The sequence below is a fragment of the Triturus cristatus genome, chromosome 3_1, assembly GCF_964204655.1.
Source record: "Triturus cristatus chromosome 3_1, aTriCri1.1, whole genome shotgun sequence".
NCBI lineage: Eukaryota > Metazoa > Chordata > Amphibia > Caudata > Salamandridae > Triturus > Triturus cristatus.
The window spans coordinates 714,082,872-714,108,715 of record NC_140583.1 but is presented as its reverse complement, the minus strand read 5'-3'; the positions used below and the strand labels follow the sequence as shown (position 1 = coordinate 714,108,715).

Sequence of the window (25,844 nt, the reverse complement as noted above, 5' to 3'; positions counted from 1 at the left end):
CTAATTGTTTTCCACTTTATGCAGCAATAAAGGTGCTCAATGTGCTGCAGCCAAGGCTTCGTGCATTGAAGACAAGCAACAACTTAATATGCAAGCATGTGAAGACTTCAATCTATCCAAATCAGTAGCGTTACCAAGGGTGCAATGGGCTCTAAGGCAAACCAGATAAAATGCACCCCCTCGACTGAGTTGGTATTAAAAGACACCCATTACAAGTGTGCAATGGGCTCCTTGCACCCCTGGGCACCGTTGCCACTGCATCTTGTGACCTTACCACTCTACCAATCATTTACCTTCGCTCCTCGTCTTGCCACTCATCTCCTTCCACCTCTTATCACCCCTATCCATTTCAACTCGGTCTCTCTTGTTTGTCTTTATCTCCTTCCTTCTTGAGTTTTTGTCTTCTCTTTGTTCTTTACTTTTCCCGCTTTACCGCTCTCCTTCACTTCTCCCTCATCCAGTCTCCTCTGTTGAGTCTACATCCCACCTTTTTCTCTCCCCCACTTCCGCCAAATCTCCCTATTCTTACTAACTCCACCCTTACTCTATCAAATCTATATCTTGGCTATGCTTCTCTCACTCATCTTGTTCCTGTCCTTTGACCTCTGTGTTTGTCACAGCTTTGTCTCCATATCTCCTTGTGTTTGTCCTTATTGTCTTAGCCTTCTTTCCTTCTTCTCCTCCCCTTTTGCTCTACTTGCTATGTTTCACTCCCCTTTTTTTCTCTACATTTCATGTGTATTTAGTCCTTACTTTTTCTATTTTACTTCCAAAGCTCATCCTCTCCATAAATGCCCCCTTTTCTCTCTATACTGAAACCTCAACCCCTCCTTCAATCTCTCCTCCAAATCTCCTTTGCTTCTCTTTCTATCTTTCTTTCTATTATTTTTATCCTTTGGGGAGTTTTGCACAGGCAGCATTCAGAGTGTTATCAGCAAGCCATCTTCTTATGTTGACTTGTTTCTAGTTAGTCAGATGGAGCAGCTGATAGCTTCACATTCCCTTCACCCCACCCCAGAGATGAAGGCTGGCTGCAGTTTTGGCAGGCTGCCCTTCCTGCCAGAGCGGGGTGTGGAGGCCATAAACGCAGCATGGAGTCTGGTTTGATCTCCTGTAATCACAGGAAGCGCTTGTCTGTCAATAGGTCTCCCTTTGGGACCTTATAAGTGTTTAGCCCATGCAGCATATTACCCTCGACTTTGGGAAATACAAGCACTAAAATATGTAATGTACATGCCAAACAGCGTTACAGGCGAGTCCTACATGTTTTGCCAATGGAAGACGGGTGCAGAGAAAATCAAAGGAAGAAAGTGTTTGTTCGCGATTCCTACCACATGCCTGGCTAGCACGGATTTTTTGAGAGTCACAGAGAGTGGAACAACACACTGTTTTCTAAATTGTTCAGCCCACTACGCAACACCCAACGACAGGGGGTCTGGTTTCTTTTCACTAGGTCAACTGCAGCGTTTAGAAACGGAAAGATTTGTTGTGAATATACCGAAAAAAGTTATTATGACTGGGTCGGTATACGCTGCTGAAAAAAAACGAAATGCTAACTACAATGTTGATGTGACATGGTTATAAGAAGGCCGGCGCGGCTGGGGCTGGAAGGGAGTCACAAGCACCCGAGAGGTTGTACGAGGCGAATAACGGGGCACGAGCCCGGGTGGCGAGGGAGGAGGCTGCAAGCACGTCTGTGTGGGATGAAAAGTGCAAATATATGTAGAGCGCTTCCAAGCTGAAGCAATAAGGGGGTCGAATGGAAACAGGCGGGACAGAGGCTCATGATGGGAGAGAGGGTGCTAACTGGGACAGGGTAGGAAAGAGGGGAATGGACGGGGAGAAAGGCAGGTAAAAAGATAGATGATGCGGAGGGCAGGCGAGAAGGGACGGGTGAAAAAAGAAAAGACGAGAAGTGTTGGTGAATTTTGGAGATGCTTGAAAGCAGCAGCGAGATGGAAAAAAAAGTGAGTGAGAAGGGATGTGGCGGGATACAGAAGCAAGGATGAGACGGCCCGAGAGCGGTAAAGATGTACGGTGTGGGGGTGGCAAATGGTGTGCGCGGCCGCTTTGATGTCCTCAGTGGACGCGCGGCTCACTGAGGACATCAAAGTGGCCGTGAGTGAAAGTGATCACGCAGTGCTTTTCAGGCTACCAAATGGTGTGCGCGCGCCCGGCGCACATGCACTGTATTTGGAGGCCTGAAAAGCACTCGTTTGCACTTCCAGATCCCCCTTTAACAAAAGCTCTCGCGAGAGCAGCGCTAAAGCGCTGTCTCAGGCGAGACCTAAAAACTGGGTCTACAAAGAGAAAGATTCAGTGTTTTCGGAGAATATGATTTCTGGCTGTGGAATATATTTAACATGTATTAAGAAAGCATTGCAGGGAACATTTCAAACGTCATACATGCAAATATGACAAAGCAGACAAGGTTCACTTGTTTATCGTTTCCTTCTTGTATATTCCATACGTGTTTCACTGTGCAACCTATACAAACTTATTTGTATCTTTGATCATAGTTCACACACTTTCTCTGCTGCATTTGTTCAACCTCTACTGATAGCTTGCCCAAAATGTATTTATTTCATCTTAACTGTGTGTGTTTTAGAACATACTGTCAGGCAGTGATAATGTATCGGAGGCGGGATTGTTTTTTTAATTCAGTGCTCATTCTTGAAATGTATGGTGATCTGTAGGTCACACATTCGAGTCCTAAGGGGCCGACTTAGCTTTCCATTCTTCCAAAGTCAGTAAATTGACTACTTTAAAGTCTTCGATCACAAAAAAAAAACATCTGGTCTCCTGTGGCATACTGGGGACCAGTGGGCATTGTAACCACCAATTAACAAAGGATGGTTATGAAAAAATGTGCTGCCTCAAATAGTATTGTAACGGGGAGCCCTGACCAAGGGCAATTGGTAAAGGGAGCTGCGGTTCAAAAACGTTTGGGAATCAAAGCTTGACATATAATTTGATTTCTTAGTGCGATGATACACGAGTGCGATAGAATGGAAGAAGCCCCAAGAGAGCACACAAGGAATAAGAATTCACAGTTGAATTATATAGCATTAAAACATCGAAACCATGTTGGGTGCAATTCATGGTATGCTGAAGAAAAGAAAGGGAGGCTAGAGAACTTGCCGTTATGAGGAAGACACCGAGTAGGGAGGTAGGAACGAACAGGAGTGAGCGAGGAGGCAGGGAAAGCAAGCAATAAAACAGCGAGATAAAGTAAAACACGCCCTATTCCCAAAGATAAATGCATAACTAAAATTACAGTCATTCGCGTGGGTAGGATGGCAGCAATGACGAGGAGGAGGTGCGAGGGAGGGGGAACAGATGGCCAACCCCCAAAAAATGATGATGTCCGCTGGGAGGGAAATAAGCACACAAAGGCGGGACAGATGGACAGTATTTACAAACAAGTAAAGGAATCTAGAAAGGCAGGCCAACTAACCAACCAGAGGCATTGGGTGTTTTGAGTGCCCATATCCTGAATAAAGCAGGTCCCAAAGAGATAGCGACAGCACTGCCTAGGCGAGACCTAAAAAGAGCTGCTTTCACGCGAACGTGTCTTTTAAAGAAAAAAAATGATAATTGTAGGTGTTATCAAAACAACCGTTTTGCGGTCTCATTTTGTCCTGAGAGGGTGCCAGAGAGAGTCTGGACACTGGAAAAAGCAAGGCTGTGCGCAGCCTGCTTGGAACACAACTCGCGATTATTCTTCGAGATTAGCAATGCTTCCTTCTCTGTCATCATAATCATACCATCTTGAAGAACCTGCTACGCAAGCCCCCCCCCCCCCCCCCCCCCCCAAAATACTGGTTCAACCTCCACACCAAAGGACACATTCCAAGTGCTGGCACTACAACACAAGCTCTTCTAGAGTGGGATTCGAGATCAGAGGTTGCACAATACTTTAGCTCCAATGTTTAATACTTTCTCAATTAGACCATCGATCAAAATATTTACTGTTTTAAGACAGTTTGACATTTCACATTAAACAAATAAAACACTTAACAGCTATACAGAGATCTTTTGTTCCTTAGTCCTGTCTAGGTAATAACCTAAAAGACATTTAACAACCAGTGAGTGTAATAATTGAAAAGCTTATTAATATGGATCAAAAAATATAATCCACGATCATTGATACAAAAGGAAAAATTACTTAGCAGTAATCCTAGTTGTCCTTCAGCAGATGCTCCATTGCAATAATAAACAATGAATTGCCCCACTCATTCATACATTTGTATTTATATGGAAAATACTACCCACCCTGTAAGCATCCGTTCGTAGTGTATAGTGTTGTAGAGTCACATGCTTAGCATATTCCTTCATTTAGTGTTGGGATCGGACGTGTACAAGTTGTTTTTGTTCAAAGAACGTTCTCGAGTCATTAGATGCAGTGTGATTCCTCCTCTCGAGGTAGATTGCACCTGGGCACAGACTCCATCTTCTAGGTGTAAGGCTGTATCGAGAGTGATACAAGATATGGTGCATTACTGAACTGTATATTTGAAGGAACAGATTATTTAGGATCTGGATCAACTGAATGTGTACCTGGGGAGGAGGGACGGTTCATGTGTACCTATAGCATTACACGCTATGAACGAACACCTCCAGGGTAAGTAGCATTTTCCATTCATAGCATGTGTGGCTGGAGATACACATGTGCAGTATAAACCAAAAAGAACTATTCTCCCCTCAGTGGTGGTTAACACTTGAAGGGTGCAGATGCCAAAAATAGTGCCCATAGCACTGCATGGCCAACTAGTGCCCGTTGTCGTGCTAGTATATCCACACAATAGGTAAAGATGTGTGGTGTTTACCATGTAGCTGTTTTGCAGATGCCAGATATGGGAATATTGCCTAAGAAGGCAATGTATCCCCTGTCTTATGAGTGCAGTGTGCGTTAGGAGGAACATGAACTCGTGTGCCTTAATGTGGCAAGTTTGGATGCATTTGACAATACACCTGGCTATGCCAGGCTTGGAGATGGGTGGTCTCTTGTGAGGTTTAGTAACCGAAATAAATAGGTGGGGTAGGTCCCTTGTTGGCACCTCCACTGCTGCGACCTCTGTGGTTGCCTCTGCCTGCTTGATGCTGGTAAGAATGATGCGGATTCCGATACAATTGGGTTTTGTCTAGTGATGTGGGCCTGTATGGCATTTCTGCCCAGGTGCATGCTACTACAGCTATGCACAATGTAAACACTTTTGTAGCAGTAGTGAGTCTTAGGAGTAAAACCTTGAATTGGCAGTGTTATCTACTTACCACAAAACGCAGGTACTGGCGATTCGCTGATTGGGTCAGGATGTGAAAATACACATCTTTCAGATTCAATGGTGACATGAAGTCACCTTGGCAGAGCAGCGTAATAATGCCCTGCAGACCAATGCGAAAGAGTCCGGAGAGGATGAACCTGTTCAAAGGTCAGAGGTCAAGGATTGATCGGAATCAGATTATAAAGAGAGTTGCCTCATTGGTGTGGAGCGGTACAAAAGAGGGAGGTGATGGACGGAGCATCAGAACCAATCAAACACTCACACCCAGTCAATAGATCTGGGTTTGATCCATCACCGTTCTTTAGCCCACTCTGCCACCCCAGTTCAGACATGGCCATATGCAAATCAGTCTGACCCTGTGCCTCATGGGAACAGTCCAGCCCGAACTGCCAAGCCATGCCTTCCCTGGACCGGAAACAAGCTTCCTAGGACTGGTTTCTGGCATTTCAGCCGTCTTCAGCCAGGCTTGCTTGAATCCAGTGGCAAAGTGAGCAAGGGACTCACGTCTGAGCATACCCTGCCAACTTATGGCGAACAAAGCGGTACAAAAGGGGGTGGTGATGGACGGAGCATCAGTACCAATCAAACACTCACACCCAGTCAACAGATCTGGGTTTGATCCATCACCGTTCTTTAGCCCACTCTGCCACCCCAGTTCAGACATGGCCATATGCAAATCAGTCTGACCCTGTGCCTCATGGGAACAGTCCAGCCCGAACTGCCAAGCCATGCCTTCCCTGGACCGGAAGGAATATGCTACTTACCAGTATGCATCTGTTCTTGGCATGTAGAGCTGCAGAGTTGTACACTTTGCACAGATCGCCATCTGGTGTTGGGCCCGGATGTTTGCAGTTTGTTTTTGTTCTTTGGACAGTCTTTGGAAGTCACGAGTTCGGTGACTCCTCCTTCGGTCCGTACTGCGCATGGGCTTCGGCTCCATCCTCAGATTGTTTTTCGCCAGCAGGGAAATGATGGAGCGTAGTAATAACAGTGAGAAACCCATGTGTGTTGTATCTAAATAAGATAGACTGGAATGGATACAGGTAGCCGGGGAGGCGGGTGGGCGTGTACAACTCTGCAGCTCTACATGCCAAGAACAGATGCATACTGGTAAGTAGCATATTCCGTTCGAGGCATATGAGCTGCAGATTGTACACTTTGCATAGATTATATAGCAGTACCCAACCTTAGCGGCGACCACCGGTATCCGTTGCAGCGGTTTGAAATAGTGTCTTTAGTAGAGCCTGGCCCACACTAGCTTGTTGCTTGGAGTGCACGTCTACACAGTAATGTTTTGTGAAGGTGTGCGGTGTTGACCATGTGGCTGTTTTGCAGATGTCATCTAAGGGTATGTTCCCTAGAAAAGCCATGGAAGCCCCTAACTTTCTAGTAGAGTGGGCTTTAGGTGGAACAGATAATGTTCTTTTTGCCTTTTGATAGCAAATTTGTATGTACTTTACAATCCACCTAGCTATCCCCGATTTAGAGATGGGGTTGCCTTTATGCGGTGGAGAGAAGGAAACAAACAATTGTTTAGTTTTCCTGAAAGGTTGCGTTCTCTGTATGTAGTACAGTAAAGCCCTCTTAACATCAAGTGTATGTAGAGCCCTTTCCGCAACAGATTGAGGTTGCGAGAAAAAAACAGGTAATTCCACCGATTGATTGAGATGGAAGGGGGAAATGACCTTGGGCAGAAACTTTGGATTTGTACGAAGTATCACTTTGCTGTGATGTATTTGTAAGAAGGGTTCCTGTATAGTGAACGCTTGTATTTCACTCACCCTTCTAAGGGAAGTGATGGCCACTAGAAAAGCTGTTTTCCATGTGAGGAACTGTAGCTCGCATTTATGCAGTGGTTCGAAGGGCGGACCCATTAGCCTTGTAAGAACTACATTTAGATTCCATACAAGAGAAGGCGGTGCCCTGGGTGGAATTATGCGTTTAAGGCCTTCCATAAAGGTTTTAATAGCAGGCACCCTGAACAGTGATAAATGCTGTCTGTTTTGCAGGTAAGCAGCAATCGCTGCTAGGTGTAAGCGTATGGAAGAGTATGCCAGGTTACACCTTTGAAGATGGAGCAAATAGCATATAATGTGTTGTATGGATGCATCTAAAGGGTTGATTGTATTGTTACGGCAGTAAACAACAAATCTCTTCCACTTTGCGGCATAGCATGCTCGAGTGGTAGGACGTCTGGCTTCCTTGATAATATTCATGCAGTCAGGGGGAAGGTTAAGGTACCCAAATTCTAAGATTTCAGGAGTCAGATCGCAAGGTTGAGCTGCGCTGGGTCCGGGTGTCCGATTTCTCCATGGTTCTGAGTTAGGAGGCATGGGGACAGGTGCAGTTTTTGATGTGGTACCACCGATAGCTGTAGTAGTATGGTGTACCACGGCTGCCTGGCCCATGTTGGGGCTACCAGAATGAGTGTGAGGGAGTGCTGTTGCAGTTTCCTGACCACTAATGGAATTAGTGGGAGAGGTGGAAAGGCGTATGCAAATCTGCCTGACCAGTTCATCCATATCGCATTGCCTTTGGACAATGGATGTGGGTATCTCGCGGCGAAGCTTGGGCATTTTTTGTTTTCGTGGGTGGCGAAGAGGTCTATCTGAGGATGCCCCCACTTGTGGAAGAATGGGCGAAGAACTTGTGGATGCAGTTCCCATTCGTGTAGTTGTTGCGTTTGTCTGCTGAGCAAATCTGCCATGGTGTTTTGTATGCCTGGGACGTGCTGTGCCAGGAGAAAGATGTTTTGTGGAATTGCCCATCTCCATATGCTCTGGGCTAAGCGGGAGAGATGGGGAGAGTGTGTCCCCCCCCTGTTTTTGAATATAATACATTGCAGTCATATTGTCTGTGCGAATGAGGACTGCTTTGGCTGAAATCTGTTTTTGAAAGGATTTTAGGGCTAGAAAGATCGCCAAGAGCTCCAGATGGTTGATGTGGAGCGACTTTTGCTGTGGCGTGTCCATAGACCTTGCATTGTGAGGTGTAGGAGGTGCGCTCCCCAGCCGGAGAGCGATGCGTCCGCTGTTAGAATCACCTGAGGAACCGGGTCCAGGAACGGCCGCCCTTTGGAAAGGTTTGTGGTGTCCCACCACTGCAGAGAGTAATGGGTGCGGCCGTCCACCAACACCAGATCCGTCAGCTGTCCTTGGGCCTGGTTCCACTGTTGTGCTAGGCACTCTTGGAGTGGACGCATGTGGAGTCTTGCATGGGGCACTATGAAAATGCAAGATGCCATCATCCCTATTAGCTTCATAAATGTCTGAACTGGGGTGGCAGAGTGGGCTAAAGAACGGTGATGGATCAAATCCAGATCTGTTGACTGGGTGTGAGTGTTTGATTGGTTCTGATGCTCCGTCCATCACCACCCTCTTTTGTACCGCTTTGTTCGCCATAAGTTGGCAGGGTATGCTCAGACGTGAGTCCCTTGCTCACTTTGCCACTGGATTCAAGCAAGCCTGGCTGAAGACGGCTGAAATGCCAGAAACCGGTCCTAGGAAGCTTGTTTCCGGTCCAGGGAAGGCATGGCTTGGCAGTTCGGGCTGGACTGTTCCCATGAGGCACAGGGTCAGACTGATTTGCATATGGCCATGTCTGAACTGGGGTGGCAGAGTGGGCTAAAGAACGGTGATGGATCAAACCCAGATCTGTTGACTGGGTGTGAGTGTTTGATTGGTTCTGATGCTCCGTCCATCACCACCCCCTTTTGTATCGCTTCATTGGTGTGGAGGCACTGGTTGTATGGCACCCTCCACCAGGAGTGCTGGCACTACTTCTTCCAGCTGTCAAAGGTGGCCTCGGCTGAGGATATGCCAGTGGTGTGAGATGTTGGGGGGTAGGCTGTGGAACTCAAGGCAGAAGCTTTGCTCTACCACTAAGAGCACCCACCGATCAGAGGAAATCTCCTCTTAACGGACAAGGAAATCCCCAGGTGCCCGTCAGATCCCTGCGCTGTTATATGCAGACAACACTGTCTTGCTGGTGAGAACTGCCCAGGGACTTCAGACACTGCTCGATGGTTTTGTCACGTTTATGTATAGGCTCGACCACTCTACCAACTATAGTAAATCCCGGGTGATGGTTGTGGGCCTTGAGGGGATGAAGTCAAGGTCCTTTCATGTTCAGGGCCACAAGCTACCAGGGTTCAGACTTACACATACTTAGGTGTTTATTTTTTGATGAACGGTCCACCTGGGCCCCTTTGATACGATCTAAAAGATAATCCCTGTCCTGCTCTATAAGGGTGGTTTTCTCATTCTCCTCTAGAATCGGCAAAAAGCCTCTGGGTGCTTCGATTAAAATTTACCAGACTAAATAGGTTTATGTGGCCACAGCTGGCAGTGACGTCTGGAAAATATATAGACCTAAGGGAGCTACAAGTGGAGAAGAATGAATTCTGTAGACTTCTTTTGGCAGTGCCAATATATATTCCCCCCATTAGGGTTCCTGAGGAGTTAGGGCTGCCATACGTGTCGGATCTTATTGCTTTGCGCCCCCTGCTTAGGTGGCTCATTATATGGGAGAGACCTGGAAATCACTTTTAATAGGTAGATACTCATGGACTGTATGCAGTTTCAAGAGTGGAGGTAAATTAAATGGCTGGCAAACACAACACCTTTGTTAAGCTGGCAGACCAGCTTTGCTTGACTTGCCACTTAATATTCTGAAGGCGGATATTCTTTGTACATGGAATAGTTTCCTATCATGGAGAAGAGCTAAGAGAGAAGCCCTTGGTGCAAGGAGACGCACAGATTCTAAATGAACTAGCTGTTGAACCCTATCTGATTAACGTGCCCAATAGTCACCATTGGTTTCTTCTTTCCAGAATCTGGTTTAATCAATTTCACTGGTTGCTGGCTTTGTCTAGGACTGACACCTGGAATGTGCATTGGGGCCTTGCACATGAGATAATTTCTCTACACAGGAACTTATGCATTTTATGTTTTTGTGTGGTTTTTAGGATGTCCCTCGTAGAACTTTTTGTTACCCAGCTGAAATGTTTTAATTTTGTCCAGGGCAAGCCCGCTCTTATGCAAAGTTACTTTCGATGTTTATACACACTATGTTGGTGCATGTTTTGTGGCCGCATCACTGAGGTTGCAGAAGACACTTCATTAAAGTTCAGGGCTGGCCTGATCCATTATGCAGTGTGCACTTTATTATTGTTTGATATTTTTTATGAACATCTTATACTTGTTGGGCTGGTTAGCTCTGAATGTAATGCACTTCATTGTGATTTGTTGTTTTCATGCTAGTATTTTGTTGCTCTACAAGTTATGTACTGTGAAGGAAGCGGTCTCTGTATATGGCATACTACTAGGTGGTTATACTGCGCACAGTCCAGAGGTTCCCCCAAACTTTACAAGGCTCAATGTAAAACTCAAAGTTCACTATTAGTGGGGGCGTGGCCTGGGTGCCGAACATGGCGGACGCGTCTCTTTAGAGCTCCGCAGTTCGTTCCCTCTTTGGGCCAAAATCCTGCATTATCTTAGACCCCAGGTGGCATTCTCAGGGGTCCTTCACTGGGGCTCCTGCTGTGATCCTCCGGATGAAGCTTGATATGGACAGAGGATCGGATCCGCCGCGGCCGGCACCCCGATCGGCAGCTGCAGAGCCAGCGATGGAGAAAAAAATCCCGGTCCAGATCTCTGCATCAGGGTCTGCCGCTCTAACCATTGAGCCACACTTCTCCACAGGGCAGAGCACACAAGCCTGCGGCTGCGGAGGGCCCTCTCGGCCGGAGAGGCTGTGGCGGAGTGGCTGCTGCTCCCGATACTGCCACCGGAGCCACAAGCAGAGGGTCGTCGCCACCACAACGCTGCCCCGCACGGACCCAGCTGGGGGGCAGGGAGACGTAGCCCCCGCCGTGGCATCTTCGAGGGGCGCCCCTCCCCCATCCCCTTTATCGCTGCCTTGTGAGGCCCTGCCTAGGCCCAGAGACATCGGATCTGCACGCTACTGGGTCGAGCTGCCAGAGGGGCCTACCCACCTGATTACGCACCGTGGGCCTCCCGTCTGGCAGCGCAGTCCACCTTGGGACGAGACGGAGGGCGAGCTGCGTCTGGCATAGCTGAGTGCATTGCAGTGGTGAGGTGGTGGTCGTCGGAGGATCCAACATTGAGCCGGTGAGGAGCCTGCCGTACATCAGACTTGGGTGGTGTGGTGCCCGGGTTCATAATCCTCGTGGCGGAAGGTTGGCCAGAGACCCTGTGACTACCTGATCCTCGGCGCTTGGGGGGACTCCATTTCACTATCGGAGTTGAGCCCTCATCTTTCGCCGAAAACTACCCAGTTATGTCAAGGCTACCCGGGAGACGAGTCCTGCATATCGGCAGCGGCGCTGCTGGAGAGCCCCTGTGCGGTTGCTTGAGACGCGGCTACCGGGCCACGGGGACACCGGAGTGCTGCCTTGCGGTTGAGTCTGACGTGGAGCAACCCCTTGTCGGCAACTGCTGCTCGTCACTCCTGCGCCCTACAGAGGCTGCTGGGGGGCCGGCCTGGTGAGACACTCCGACTGGCTGTCACCAGTCGCCATGGGGAAGGATAAGCAGGGGGCGGCGGCGGCCCCCAAGCAACATACAATAGACCGCTACACCACCACTACCAATCCTCCTGAGGGGGGAGACTGCGGAGGGTCTGTCGTCTGATGCGGCGACGCTGCTGGAGGCGATTCGTCAATCGCGGACTGCCCTCAAGGCTCAGATCGGGGCTGTGGGCTCGGAGGTGTCGGTTCTCCACCAAGATCTGCGGAAGGCGGTCGACCGCATCACAGAAACAAAGACCAGAGTCTACACTGTCGAGGACTCTGTCACGGCACTCCAGCAAAAGGTAGACAAATTGGCCAAGCACTCGCAGGAGTTGGCGGCGCGGTTCGAAGGTGCGGAGGGGCGGGCCCGCCGCAATAATCTCCACCTGGTTGGCTTCCCGGAGGGCTGTGAGGGGGCATCTATGGACAATTTCATTTCGGGTTGGCTCACGGCCCTATTGCCTCCGGAGGAGCGGTCCTCCTACTTTGTGGTCGAGAGGGCCCACCGCGCTCTGACTAAAAAACCTCCGCCGGGGAAGCGCCCGAGGCCGGTGATCTCCAGGCTCCTTAATTACGCTGACAGAGACGCCGTTCTCCGATACGCCAGGCTACATAAAGACAAAATGATCTTTGACTCACATTCCATCATGGTTTTCCCTGACTATACAAAGATGGTGCAGCAACTACGTCAGTCCTTTACGGCGGCCAAGAGACGGTTATGCGAACTAAACTTATCCGATGCATTACTGTTCCCGGCTCGGATGAAGGTGATGTACAAGGCAAAAACATTTTTCTTTGACGCCCCTGAAGAAGTCTTTGGATGGACGGATGAGCGACACTCTCTTAAAGCGCATTCACCGCCCCGTTGGACTCAGACTCTTCCCAGAGCTCGCATCGGAGTGGTCAGCAGGGCAGAGACGCGACATCGAGACGCAACCGATCCTGCTCAAATTGGCGCACCCAAGAGCTGACTGGTACAGGAGACTGAGACAGTCTGGGGCAAGTTGACTCAACAGCTTCTTGTTCACTTCCCGGGGTGTGTCAGGATTTTAGGCAGTAGAAGGATTAGTTACTTACCTGTAATCCTAGTTCTCATCCAGGGGTATACTCATCAAAGTCATAATCTATGAATAATCCCCGCCCACGTGCGGGATCTCGGAGCATATAGAAAATACATATATATGCATATGTGAAAACATATACATGCAGCCTAAAATGTTTCAAACATGGCAAAAAAGCTGAAATTACATAGGTTTGCATTGTAGTATCCCTAACACATAAGGAAAAAAGGAAGCACTAAACCAATTGTCACGCAACAATGCTTTAGTGCCATAAAGCAAACTTGTAATTGCAGGCATTTGCCTGTAGGCTGCAGTAGAGTATCAAGAAAACAAAGACAACTGACACCTTGCCTTTAAGGCATTAGAGTAGGGGGACCGTGCCTTTAAGACCTGCAGGAGCCCCCTTGCTCCCATGGTGCACCACAGGTGACAGTTAGGTCATTTCTTTTTGACGGTGCACACGCACCTGAGCAGATCTGCAATCAATAAACAATAACTTGAAGAGATTGCTCGTCCGGGGAGGTGGGTGGGTCGCTTATGACTTTGATGAGTATACCCCTGGATGAGAACTAGGATTACAGGTAAGTAACTAATCCTTCTCATCCAGGGGATACTCATCAATAGTCATAATCTATGAATAGAGTAGCAAGCCCATACCCAAAATCTCAATAAAGCATCTAGAACATGCATTAACATCACATTCGCATAGCAGTTATGCAAACAAATTCCTCAAAGAGGCCTGCCCCACCTGGGCGTCGGCCTGTGCGTCTGAATCTAGGCAATAATGGCGTGTAAAGGTATGTATAGAGCGCCATGTAGCCGCTTTGCAAATTTCAGAAATGGGAACGTTGCGAAGGAGAGCTACAGTAGAAGCTTTCCCTCTAGTAGAGTGTGCTCTTGGTCTAACCTGTAGAACCTTGTGAGTAAGCTGATAAGACAAGGCTATGCAGGAAACAATCCATCTAGAAATAGACCTCTTGGAAGCCGTCAGCCCGGTATTTGTTGGGCCGTAATTGACAAAGAGCCTGTCAGACTTCCTAAGCGAAAGGGTTTTAGCAAGGTAAAATTTCAAAACCCTCCAGAGGTCTAGAGAATGTAAAGCTCTCTCCGGGGGAGTGGTTGGCTGAGGAAAGAAAGTGGGCAGCGTGATAACCTGATTAACGTGGAAATCCGAGACCACCTTGGGCAGGAAGCTCGGGTGAGTACGTAGCACCACTCTATTGGCATGGAAAACAGTGTAAGGTTCCTTACAGCACAGGGCCTGAATCTCACTTACCCTGCGGGCAGAAGTGATGGCTACTAAAAAGGCAGCCTTCCAGGTCAGATGCTGCAAGGACGCCTTATGAAGAGGTTCGAAGGGAGCTCCCATCAACTTAGAGAGAACGATTTTGAGTTCCCAGGTAGGGGAAGGAGACCTCACTGGCGGAAATACTTTGTGGTAATGTGTTATCATTATGTTCCTAACTAAGAATGTAGTGAGCTTGTGGAGCAAGTGTTCTACATTCTTGTTTGGGAATTCTCTGGCTGTCAGTTGTTCCAGTGCCCCTTCTTGTACAGACATGAATCTACATTAAACTTCATGTTCACCTTATCTTGCGTGATTCTTCACAACAAGATTGGCGACGAGGATGGGATTCATGTTCACCTTATCTTGCGTGATTCTTCACAACATACTTTTTTAAGCCCTTCTAGGAAATCTTTGACTACCGGCATCTGGAAGAATGAGGCCTGGGTAGGAGATTTTCTATAAGCTGTGCTAGCAGCTAAGTGGACTCTGATAGAAGTGTACTTTAAACCAGACTTTGCCAAGTGCAATAAGTAGGGGAGAATAACCTGTTCTTGACCCTGGATTGGATCAAGAGCGTTATCTCTACACCAAATGTAGAACCTCTTCCACTTGAAGGCATAAGACTTCCTAGTGGAGGGCCTTTTTGCTTCTCGGAGAATGTTCATACAGTCCGCCGGAAGATCTAAATGTCTGTACTGGATGACTTCAGGAGCCATGCCGTCAAGCGAAGGGAGGGGAGGTTGGGATGGAAAACTCTCCCTTGGCTCTTGGTCAGTAAGTTCGGCAGGCAAGGCAATCTCCGGTGTGGCACCTCTGACAGCTGGAGGAGATCCGGATACCACCACTGGCGGAGCCACTCCGGAGCTATTAGGATCATCCTTGCTCTGGTCCTGTAGAATTTCTGTATGACCGCTGGTTTGAGAGGGAGAGGAGGAAAAGCGTACAGCAATGTCTGCGACCAGCTGATCAAAAGTGCGTTCTCCTGTGATCCCTGTTGGGGAAACCTGGAGGCGAAGACGGGGCATTTTTTCTTTGCCGCGTCTGCAAAAAGATCGATGTCCGTTACTGCCCACTGCCGGAAGATCTCTTGGGCGACGTCTTCGTTGAGCACCCAGTCGTGCACTTCTACGAAGTCTCTGCGGAGACCGGCTGCCTGCACGTTCAGGGTTCCTGGCAGGTGTACTGCGATGATTGAAAGACCTTTCGCCAGTAGCCATCGCCAAATGGACTGAGCTTCCAGAGACAGGACTCGTGACTTGGTGCCTCCCTGCTTGTTCAGATAGAACATAGTTGTTGTGTTGTCTGTCTGAATCTGAACGTGGCTGGTTTGGATAGAAGGATACAGGGATTTGAGAGCTAGATGGACTGCTCGTGGCTCCAAAAAATTTATGTGATAAGTTCTTTCTGTAGTGGACCAGAGACCTTGTACCTGAAGCTGGTCCATATGAGCACCCCAGCCCTGCATGGAGGCATCTGTGACCACTGTCTGTGTCGGAGGCGCCTGATGGAAGGGGACGCCTTGAAGCAGATGGGAGCGTTTCATCCACCATCTGATGGAGTCCCTGGCGGCTTGTTGAAGAGAGACCAGATCTTCCCTGCGACCTGACCTCTGCGACCACTGATCCTCTAGCGCTTGTTGTAGAGGACGTATGTGAAGGCGTGCATTCGGCACAATGTAAATGCACGAAGCCATCGACCCCAGAAGTGACAACACTTGCCTGGCTGTGGGGAATGCAGTGTCGAGAAGCGTGTGACATTTCTGAAGCATGGATAATAACCTCTCCTCCGAAGAACACACGCTTGCCTTTGCGCAGTCCAGGGAGGCGCCCAGGTAGTGAATCCGCTGAGTGGGATTGAGGACCGACTTTCTGTAGTTGACTTGTAATCCCAATGACTGTAGTAGATTGAGGCAGAACGAGAGATGGCTCTGGAGTAGAATAGGAGAGGAACTCTTCAGGAGCCAGTCGTCTAGCTAGGGATAGACGAAGATCTTTCAGTTGCGGAGGTAGGCAGCTACCACCGCCATACACATGGAGAATGTCCGTGGGGCGGATTTGAGGCCAAAGGGCAGAACTCTGTACTGGTAGTGTTGACGAGAGATCTGAAACCTGAGGAATTTTCGATGTTTCACTGAGACAGGAATATGAAAAATATGAAAATAGGCATCCTGCAGGTCGATAGCACACATCCAGTCTCCCTGGTGAAGGTGCGGGAAGATCTGATGCAGAGCTAGCATTCTGAACTTTTCCTTCTTGACAAATCCGTTGAGCAGACGCAGGTCGAGGATGGGTCTGTACTCTTTGACTACTCCTCGTTTTTGAACTAGAAAATAGCGGGAGTATACTCCTTGATTTCTTTGCAGGGGTGATACTTCCTCTATGGCGTTCTTGGAGCGGAGAGTGTCTACTTCGTCCAGCAAAAGCCGATTTTGAATTTGAGGAAGGTGCTGCTTCCGTGGGGTTACTTGCGGAGGGGGAGACTTGAACCTCAGCAAGTAGCCATGCTGTACAATATTCAGTACCCGTTTGTCTCTTGTAATGGCTTCCCACTCTTCCAGGTGAAAACTGATACTTCCTCCTACCGGAGTGGCGAATGGGCGCGGAGGAAGTAAGACCTCACTGTTTGGAAGGCTGCTTGGTGGAGGACTGTTGAGGTTTAGCGTTCCCTCTTCCTCTGCCACGACCCCTTTGTTGGAATTGGGGCCTTTGTTGATTCTGAGAGGACCATTGAGGTGTTTGAACACGCTGATGAAAGGAGCGCTTGTCGCCCTGACGAAAGCGCTTCCGATATTCCTTGCGCTTCTCCAGTCCAACAGCCTTAATGGTGTCCATCTCAGCTTTCATTTTGTTCATTTGGTCATCAGCATGAGCACCAAATAAGGACGAACCGTTAAAAGGCAAATTAAGGATTTTCTTTTGAGCATCGAGCTTGAGGCCCGTTAGCCTCAGCCAGGCTGAACGTCAAGAGCATACGCCACGGGAGTATCCATGTGCGGCGAGGTCCGAAGCATCCGCAGCCGCACTTATGATCTGATTGGCTACAAGCCCACCTTCAAGGAGAATCTCGCTAAAGTCCTGTCTGTCTTCCCTTGGAAGTTTTTCAGCGAATCTGGAAAGTGAATCCCAAAGTGAACGATTATAACGCCCCAGAAGGGCTGAAGCACTCGCCACTTTCATGTATGACGCGGAAGTGTTGCACATCTTCCTGCCATAGGAATCCATTTGCTTACTGTCTTTCTCCGGGGGGATAGAAGAGGAAACAGACGCTGAGTGGCACTTCATGGCACCCGCCACAATAACGGAGTCCGCTGGCGGATCCGCTTTTAGGAATAAAGGATCCTCGACAGGAGCCTTATACTTCTTGGCGATCCTCGAAGGCACAGAGCCCACCGTAGCAGGAGTGAGAAATGTGGCCATAGCTGGCTCCAACAGTCCTGGCACCAACGGTAGCAAAGGTCTGGGCGCTGAACGGTGATGTAAAGTATCAAATATAATTGATGTGGGAGCCAGAGGGGTGTGCAATGTGATCTTCAACTTCTGCGCACCTCTACCCAGGACCTCAGAGAAAGTAGTGATGTCATCAATAGGAGACACTCGTGATGGAGGAGTGGAGGAATAGGTCGGAGAATAGTCCCGGACCGAGGACCTTGTGGAGGAAGACCAGGTGGGCGATCTGGTGCGTCGCCTCTTGTGGAGACGGTCACTATGATGAGCCCTGGACCGTGATCTGCGTTGAGAAGGAGATCTGGGCCTTCTGTGAGGTGAAGGACGATCCCTGGATCGTGAACGGCGTGGAGAAGGTGACCTTGGCCTACCAGGTAGAGACTTGCTTCTACGTGGAGCAATCCTGGAGGGAGAGTACGTGCGAGAATAGCCAGAGCCCGGGCTTCTGCAGTCACCTGTACCCACATTCTCCAACCACCGAGGTTAAAGTCCAAACTGCTTTGTAGCCTTAGGGGATTTCTCCGGAGAAATCTGTACGATATGTAGACCTGGAGATGATGATCGATCCCCTGATGAAGATCTGATCTCCTCCGTGACCGCTGCAGTTCGATCCCTGGACGTCGAACGTCTCGACGTCGATGATGTTTGCGTCACCGGATGTATGATGTTACAACGCATGCTTTTACAACGCATGCTGTTACAACAAAATTTTTACAACGCAAATGCAGTGAGAACGCAAGTCTTTACAACGCAAGTCTTTACATCGACTTGCACTAGATGGCGTGCTAACATTAAAAAAGTGTAATTTACTATTCTAACTCCAGTCCACGTAACAGTAGGGAAGGTGTTTGGATAGTAAACTACACTATTTTTAATGTTAGCACGCCATCTAGTGCAAGTCGATGTAAAGACTTGCGTTGTAATGGCATGCGTTGTCAATGCATTTGCGTTGTAACAGTTTCGTTGTAATGGTAGTGCGTTGTAAAAGTTGCGTTGTAAAGGTTGTTCCCCGCGTCCCCATCGGTGCCGACTGCTGGGAATGCCGCTCCGTTCTCGACGGTGGTCTCGACGCCGACCGCCTACGGCGATGCGAAGACTTCGACCTTCGTCGTCGAGCTGGTGACTTCGACGCCGACCTTCGCCGTCGAGTTGGTGACTTTGACGTCGACCTTCGCCGTCGAGTTGGCGACTTTGACGTCGACCTTCGCCGGCGGTCCGGTGTTCTCGACGTCGATCTTCCATGACGTCGAGATGAGGCTGATCTCCTCGACGTCGAATGCCTTGGCGTTGATCGACCCACTTGTGGCGAGATATAAGTCGTCGCAGCTCTTGACGCTGACCCCCTCGAGATCGGCGGAGAGTGTCTCGACGTCGACGGAAGCCTCGACGTCGACTGTCCGAATCTCATCGGACTAACAGCCTTCGAGCCCGAAGTGCTGTGCCTCGGCGCTGACTTACTTGTATGCGGCGGAGAATCTCGAAGTCGAGATGGATCTCTTGACGCAGAAGCAGTCCTGGGCCTTTTAGACGGTGACTTCGACGGCGAATCTCCTCGATCCTTTGTCTGCTAGGGATCAGGAGAGGTGGTATGTCGCCGTTTCTGAAGTCGTCTAGCTGAAGAAGGTCGCTTTAAGGTTGAAGGGTCGCCTTCACGACGGCTTCTTTCCTTCTCCAGCTGGGCATGTAGTTTAATGCGCTCTCTATCGGGCAGAGTGCGCCTGGAAAACTTCTGGCAGTGGGGGCACCGGTCAGGATTGTGTGAAGTTGGAAGACACACGATACACACAGAGTGTGGATCTGCCAGTGCCATCTTATTGCCACAGGAAGGGCATTTCCTGAATAAAGCAGGCATTCTGACTGGAAAAAATTAGAATACACTAAGGAAACCAGCAGAATAAGCTTTCAGGAGCCAAAAACGTCGAATTTTCTGAAAAAATCCGAAGAGAAAAACTTTCAGTCAAAAAACTGAAGAGCTCAAGCTCCAGGATCCTCATAGAAGGAGCCGGAAAAAAGAACTGACCTAACTGTCACCTATGGTGCATCATGGGAGCAAGGGGGCTCCTGCAGGTCTTAAAGGTACAGTCCCCCTACTCTAATGCCTTAAAGGCAAGGTGTCAGTTTTCTTTGTTTTCTTGATACTCTACTGCAGCCTACAGGCAAATGCCTGCAATTACTAGTTTGCTTTATGGCAATAAAGCATTGTTGTGTGACAATTGGTTTAGTGCTTCCTTTTTTCCTTATGGGTTAGGGGTACTACGATGCAAACCTATGTAATTTCAGCTTTTTTGCCATGTTTGAAACATTTTAGGCTGCATGTATATGTTTTCACATATGCATATATATGTATATATATGTATTTTCTTTATGCTCCGGGTTCCCGCACGTGGGCGGGGATTATTCATAGATTATGACTATTGATGAGTATCCCCTGGATGAGACCCACACAAGACTGTCAAGGTCATACAGGTGGGGGTCTTTACTGCTAACCCTGGAGGGAACTGGATATGGCACGTCCCTACCATTTGGGTGATGTTGGGTAAGATGGGGGGGAGGGATCCATTGGAGGAACCTCTTGGGTCATCATGTTGGGGATCTGGAGAGGGATTCTACCGCGACAGATACTCCGAGTTCTTGGAAGTATGGGGGAGTGGGATGGGGGGGGTTGGGAGAAGTTTCTATGTTGGTTTCTTATTTGTTCTTTGTTTCCGCACCAAGCACACGCCTCACTGTCCCACCATGCACACACCAGTTGTCCTTTTATATCCGGATGCCTAGGAATGGCCCACACGACAGGTAATCCCCCACCGGGAGTACTGAACATTCTTGACTGGAATGTGCGCGACTTGCTTAATAAAGTTAAACGAGAAGCAGTCCTCCATCAGGCTAAGCGTTATGCAGCAGATATTCTATTACTCCAGGAGACACATTTAATGGGCACTAAAGCCCCATGCCTGGCCAGTTATGGCTACTCTACAGTATACCACTCCGGCTTTACGCGCGGGGCCCAGCCATACTTATTCATCGTAGGGTGCCGCTCCAGATTACACGACATTGGCTAGACCCAGGGGGCCACTTCACAGTGATCTCAGGTGCTTTGGCCGGCGAACAACTTACAATAGGCAGCATATACGCCCCTCCACCGCTGGGCCAGACCTTTATAGATAAAATAACACAGCTCTGGGGAGATCTCCCGGGTGGCCTTATGGTATTGGGGGGCGATTGGAATGATATTGTGGGTCCGTTGGATAGGTGGCGAACCAGACACTTCCCCCACTACGTCCAAACTAAAAGTACTAGCGCATACACTGGGCTGGGAGGACACATGGCGTGCCCTACACCCGTCTGAAGTTGGGTTCTTGTACGTGTCGTTGGTACACCCTTCTCTCTCACGCCTAGATTATCTATTCCTTCCACGTAGTTACATGCACAGAGTGGTACATACATCCATCATGCCACGTGGCCTCTCGGATCATTCGCCGATTCAACTTAAACTGCGCCTGCAGACCAGCAGGGCCCCCAATAGGTGGCGTATGTCCCCCTGGCTGCTACGCGACGAGGACTACAGGGAGATAAGTCGGGCAATCACGGATTTCAGATTTAATTCCAGCACTTGCCAATCCCCAGTCACTCTATGGGAGGCGTTTAAACCAACAATCTGGGGGGCCGACATAAGTTATCGTACGGGGGAGAAGCAACGTCGCCTGGCTCAGGTGCAAGACCTGGAAAGCAGACAGGAAGAGCTACAATCCCTTGTGGTGGGAGGCTCCCGCCGGAACCTCTTGCATGTACAACAGCTGCTCCATCAGGCTCATACCGACTGCGCCAAAGACGCCTGGCTGGCCATTCAGAATAGGATCCATCAGTGGAGCGACAAGTCTAGTCAGATGCTTCATAGGCTCTGTCAAGCTTGAGCAGTCCCGATGCAGGTACCCCTTCTGAGGTCTCCTGCTGGAGTCGCCTGCGCCTCCCCCGAGGCAGTTGTACAGGGCTTTGCTGAATTCTATGCAGCACTATATGAGGAGCATGAGGTCATTCAGGAAACCCTTATCGATGCCTTTTTCCTGGATGTCCCTCCTCGCCGCCTCTCGAACGAGCAAAGGGCTGCCCTGGAAGAACCCATTTCTTTAGATGAGCTGCGGTCGGCGCTATCTGACACTCACCCAGGACGTGCGCCAGGCCCGAACAGTTTCTCATGTGACTTTCTGCGGCCTTACATGGAGACTCTGGGACCTCATTTACTCAAGGTGATACACGACGCCCTAGAGCAGCATGTTCTTCCTCTGGACTGGAGACACGCAGAGGTCGTGGTATTTCTTAAACCGGGTCGCCCACCTGATGATCCTGGCTCATACCGCCCCATCTCATTACTAAATTTCGAGCCCAAACTGCTGGGGAAGGTTCTGGCAGACCGCCTTCGTACGTGTATACAAGATCTAGTGCATCCGTACCAGTCTGGTTTCATGCCACAGCGGTCCACCAGGCACAACAACAGGCGCGCTCACAACGCTGTGGCGGAGGCCCATCGTTTGGGGTGTCCCGCAGCAGTCCTGCTGGCCGACACAGACAAGGCATTCGATTCATTGAGCTGGACGTACCTCTTTAAGCTCCTGAAGGCATTTAACCTAGGTCCCCGCTTCAGGGCATACGTGAAGTTACTATATACCGACCTCACTACATCGGTCCGTGTGGCAGGCGACTGTTCGGTCCCCTTCCCCATCCGCAGAGGCACTAGGCAGGGTTGTCCATTTTCCCCGATTTTGTTTGCGCTGGCCATTGAGCCGTTGGCTGCATGGGTCCGCCTAGACTCTGTCATGCGAGGTCTGGACTGGTCTCCGGAGTGCTCAGATAGGATCGCGCTTTATGCCGACGCCGCCTTGTTTTTTTTATGTCAGACCCCTGGGTGGCCAGGCCCCGGATGTTACAGATCCAACGGATTTTCGGGGAAACCTCCGGACTTTACGCTAATCCGTCCAACTCCATTCTGTTTCCGATCTGCGGGGACCAGCGGTCTCAGGCCTGGGCCTCGCAATTGATCGTTGCGGAGGCAGGATTCCGGTACCTCAGGGTGTATATTACGTGGTGCCCTACCAAAGCCTAAGCACGCAATGTCGCTCCGCTGCTTCCCGCAGTTAGGGATGAGACGACGGTGTGGTCTCAAATCCCCCTCTCGTTATACGGCAGATCAACCATTTTCAAAATGGTGTCTTTGCCTCGCTTGCTTTGTCGGCTGCAAAATTACCCCTTTCCTATTCCCCCGTCGTGGTCTCGTCAAATCAATGCATTACTGAATAGGTTTCTATGAGGGAGGGGGGAGGGAGGTGCGGTTCGGGTGGTGCTGCCCACATGTGTTCAATCTACATATTGCGGGGGGATAGCGGCGGCCGACGTCTGAGCACCCTATTAGGCATCGCATCTTCTCGTGGAAAACGAATTGTGGTATGGCTCCCAGGCTGACCCAGCTTATGCAGTGGAACAACTTTTCATGGCTGAAACCCCGCTGCTTCACTTCCTGTATAGTTCCTCATCGCTGGTGGAGCATGTAGGACCGTCATTCAGATCTGGATGCGAGTGGTCAGACAAATGGGATGGTGGGGCAAGCTGACCAGTGCAACACCTATTTGGCAGGGCTCACACCTCCGGCCGGTCACGACACTGGTCGGGTTCCGTAGGTGGGACGACATAGGCATCTCCACGTTGGGTGCCATAATGCAGGGGTCCATTCTCAAGTCCTTTCAGAGGGTACAGGAGGACTTCGACCTTCACAAAACACAGTTCCGCAAATACCTGCAGCTCCAAAACGCCGTGTCCCCTCTAATAAGGGGCCTCACGTCTCTTCCGGAGTTTCACCCGCTTGAGGGTCGGCTACTTATGGGGGATCTTGGTGCCTACAAAATCAGACAAATTTATCAAACGATCACTACACACTCCACCACCACTCTACACCGGACTCGGGCGGCTTGGGAGGCGGATGTGCCCACTCTCACAGTCGATGACTGGGCTGAGGCGTTGGCAAGCCCCCATTATTCAGCTGTCTCCACCCGAAACCGACTGATCCAGTTTAAGTATGTTCACAGGATATATTATACACGTCTACAGCTATGTAAGATGGGGGCTATTCAGTCTCCCGTGTGCCTCCGCTGCGATTCGGAGGAGGGGTCCTTCCTCCATACAGTGTGGAGCTGTGTGGCACTGCAACACTTCTGGTCGGGCATACGGTCCTTTTTGGGGCAGGTGTTGATATGGCACATTCCTGCAGACCCTAGGCTGATTCTCCTACACAGCACTGAGGACATACAGATATAAAAGACATCTATTGTTCTTAGGCCTCACACTAGCTAAGCGCGACATTGCTCACCATTGGAAGGCAACATCCCCACCTAGTATAGGTACCTGGAAAAAAGAAATGGATAGATGTCTGTTAGCCGAAGTCGCAGTATTTCAGGCACGAGGCTGCCCGCAGAAGCATAAGAAGATCTGGGCGTGCTGGACCACATACAGAGGCATTGACTTGTCTCTCCTGGGGCCAACGGTATCCCAAGACCCAAATCGATAGGCTGGTAGCGAGCAATTCACCGGTTTAGGGAAATGTTGTTGTGCAAAGGTAGAAGAGTGAATTTTCATTATGTTTGTGCGCTGTTGTATATAGGGTGTATGGCGCGTGGGCGGAGGGAGGGGGGGGGGGGGACGACTTGGGTCTGATGTTCTGCAGACCTTCCTGGGGGATGATATATGATGCCTTGCAATTGTACAATATGACTATCACCTGTTTGATGCTTGCCGGGCTCCGCTCATTTGGCACTTTGGAAAATCAATAAAATTTGTTGTTAAAAAAAAAGTTCACTATTAGTGGTTGTGTGGGCGAGCAGCCTTAGGCCTAACACAAAGGAGGGTAAGACATTTATTGCACAACATTGATCACTAATGGACACACGGCTCAAAAAGGAGATCAAAACCTATTTTAGAAAAATAAGCTTAGTTTGCATTTTATTTTAAGACCAAGACCTTCGCAATAAGGGAGGTACATTTTTATCTAAAAATACTTTCCACTTTTAAAAGTCGACACTTAGAACAATTTCTGAACATTTCAATGTTATCCTACGGGGAAAACAATATTGCATTTAAACCGGTATCGCACTTACAGTTCAGGTCTACTGGACCAAAGGTCAGCAGTGGGCAAGGGTCAGGTTAGTACCAAAACTGCACAGGGGAGGCCCGATGCAGAGGTCAAAATCGGAGTTCGTCCCAAAGCATTTCAATGTAGACAGGGGATGCTCAGAGCCACACTGCTTGCTGGTAGGTAAATCGGTTGCAGCGGCCAAGCTTTGGGGGTTAGTACAAGCACAGGAGGGGCCACAACGCATTCCCAAGCATACAACACCAGTGGCACAGGGGCAGCGGGTGCAAACTCAGCATCGGGCGCCCAATGCTTTCAATGGAGTTTCTTTTTTTGACAAACAGGCTGCAGGCATTACACCGGAGGTTGCAAGAGGGAGACCAACGACAGCAGAGGTAAGTAAAGATGAAGGGGGTTACAGGGGCACTGTCTATTCAGCGCAGCAAGGCCCAGGAGATTCGGTGCAGGGGTGCCTTTTGATGTCTGAGTCTTCTTATCAGAGCCGGTTGCGGTAAGGGGGAGCCTCTGGATTCAGGCATCATCGTGGAGGTCAGGAGTCGTCAGCAAAGGCTGGACTCTAGGTCAGGATCGCTACTCGGACTTCACTGGGCAGTTGGGTCACTCGGAATCTGGCCATGGGCGTCGAGTGCCGAGTGGGTAGGGATCGTGGTTCCAGCTGGATCCAGAACCCTTGGAGTAGATTTCTTCTGGACAGGTCCACTGTCCACAGGAGATTTGAGTCTTTTTTGAAGGCAGCAATCATCCCAGAATTTTCAGAAATTGCTAGCTGCAAGACAGGTTGCAGGTCCATCGAAGCTGGAGACAGGCCAGTAAGGCTGGGGCCACGGCAGTCATAGTCTTCTCTGCACGGATGTCTTCTTAGGTTGTTGCAGATCTAGTTTCTAGGTCTGGGGGAGCCATCTAAATACTAACTTTAGGGATGTTTTAGGGGAGTAGCGGATAGGGCCAATGGGAACATTACCTTGTGTGATTACACCCTCCATTATGCCACCCTCCTGTGAGAGTAGGCATAGACTTAACCCTGAATTGAGGGTTCAGCCTATCTTCAAGATGACAGGGACTGAAAGATGTGCTTCACTCGCCTCGGCAAAGGTGGGCAC

The 25,844-nt window shown here is 49.5% G+C and overlaps 1 protein-coding gene across 4 annotated transcripts in view; it reads right to left on the bottom strand.

The window, feature by feature from the left end:
- KMT5B (lysine methyltransferase 5B) overlaps positions 1 to 25,844 on the bottom strand; it is a 278,446-nt gene that overhangs the window by 138,688 nt on the left and 113,914 nt on the right. The gene's annotated exons all lie outside the window — the stretch shown is intronic.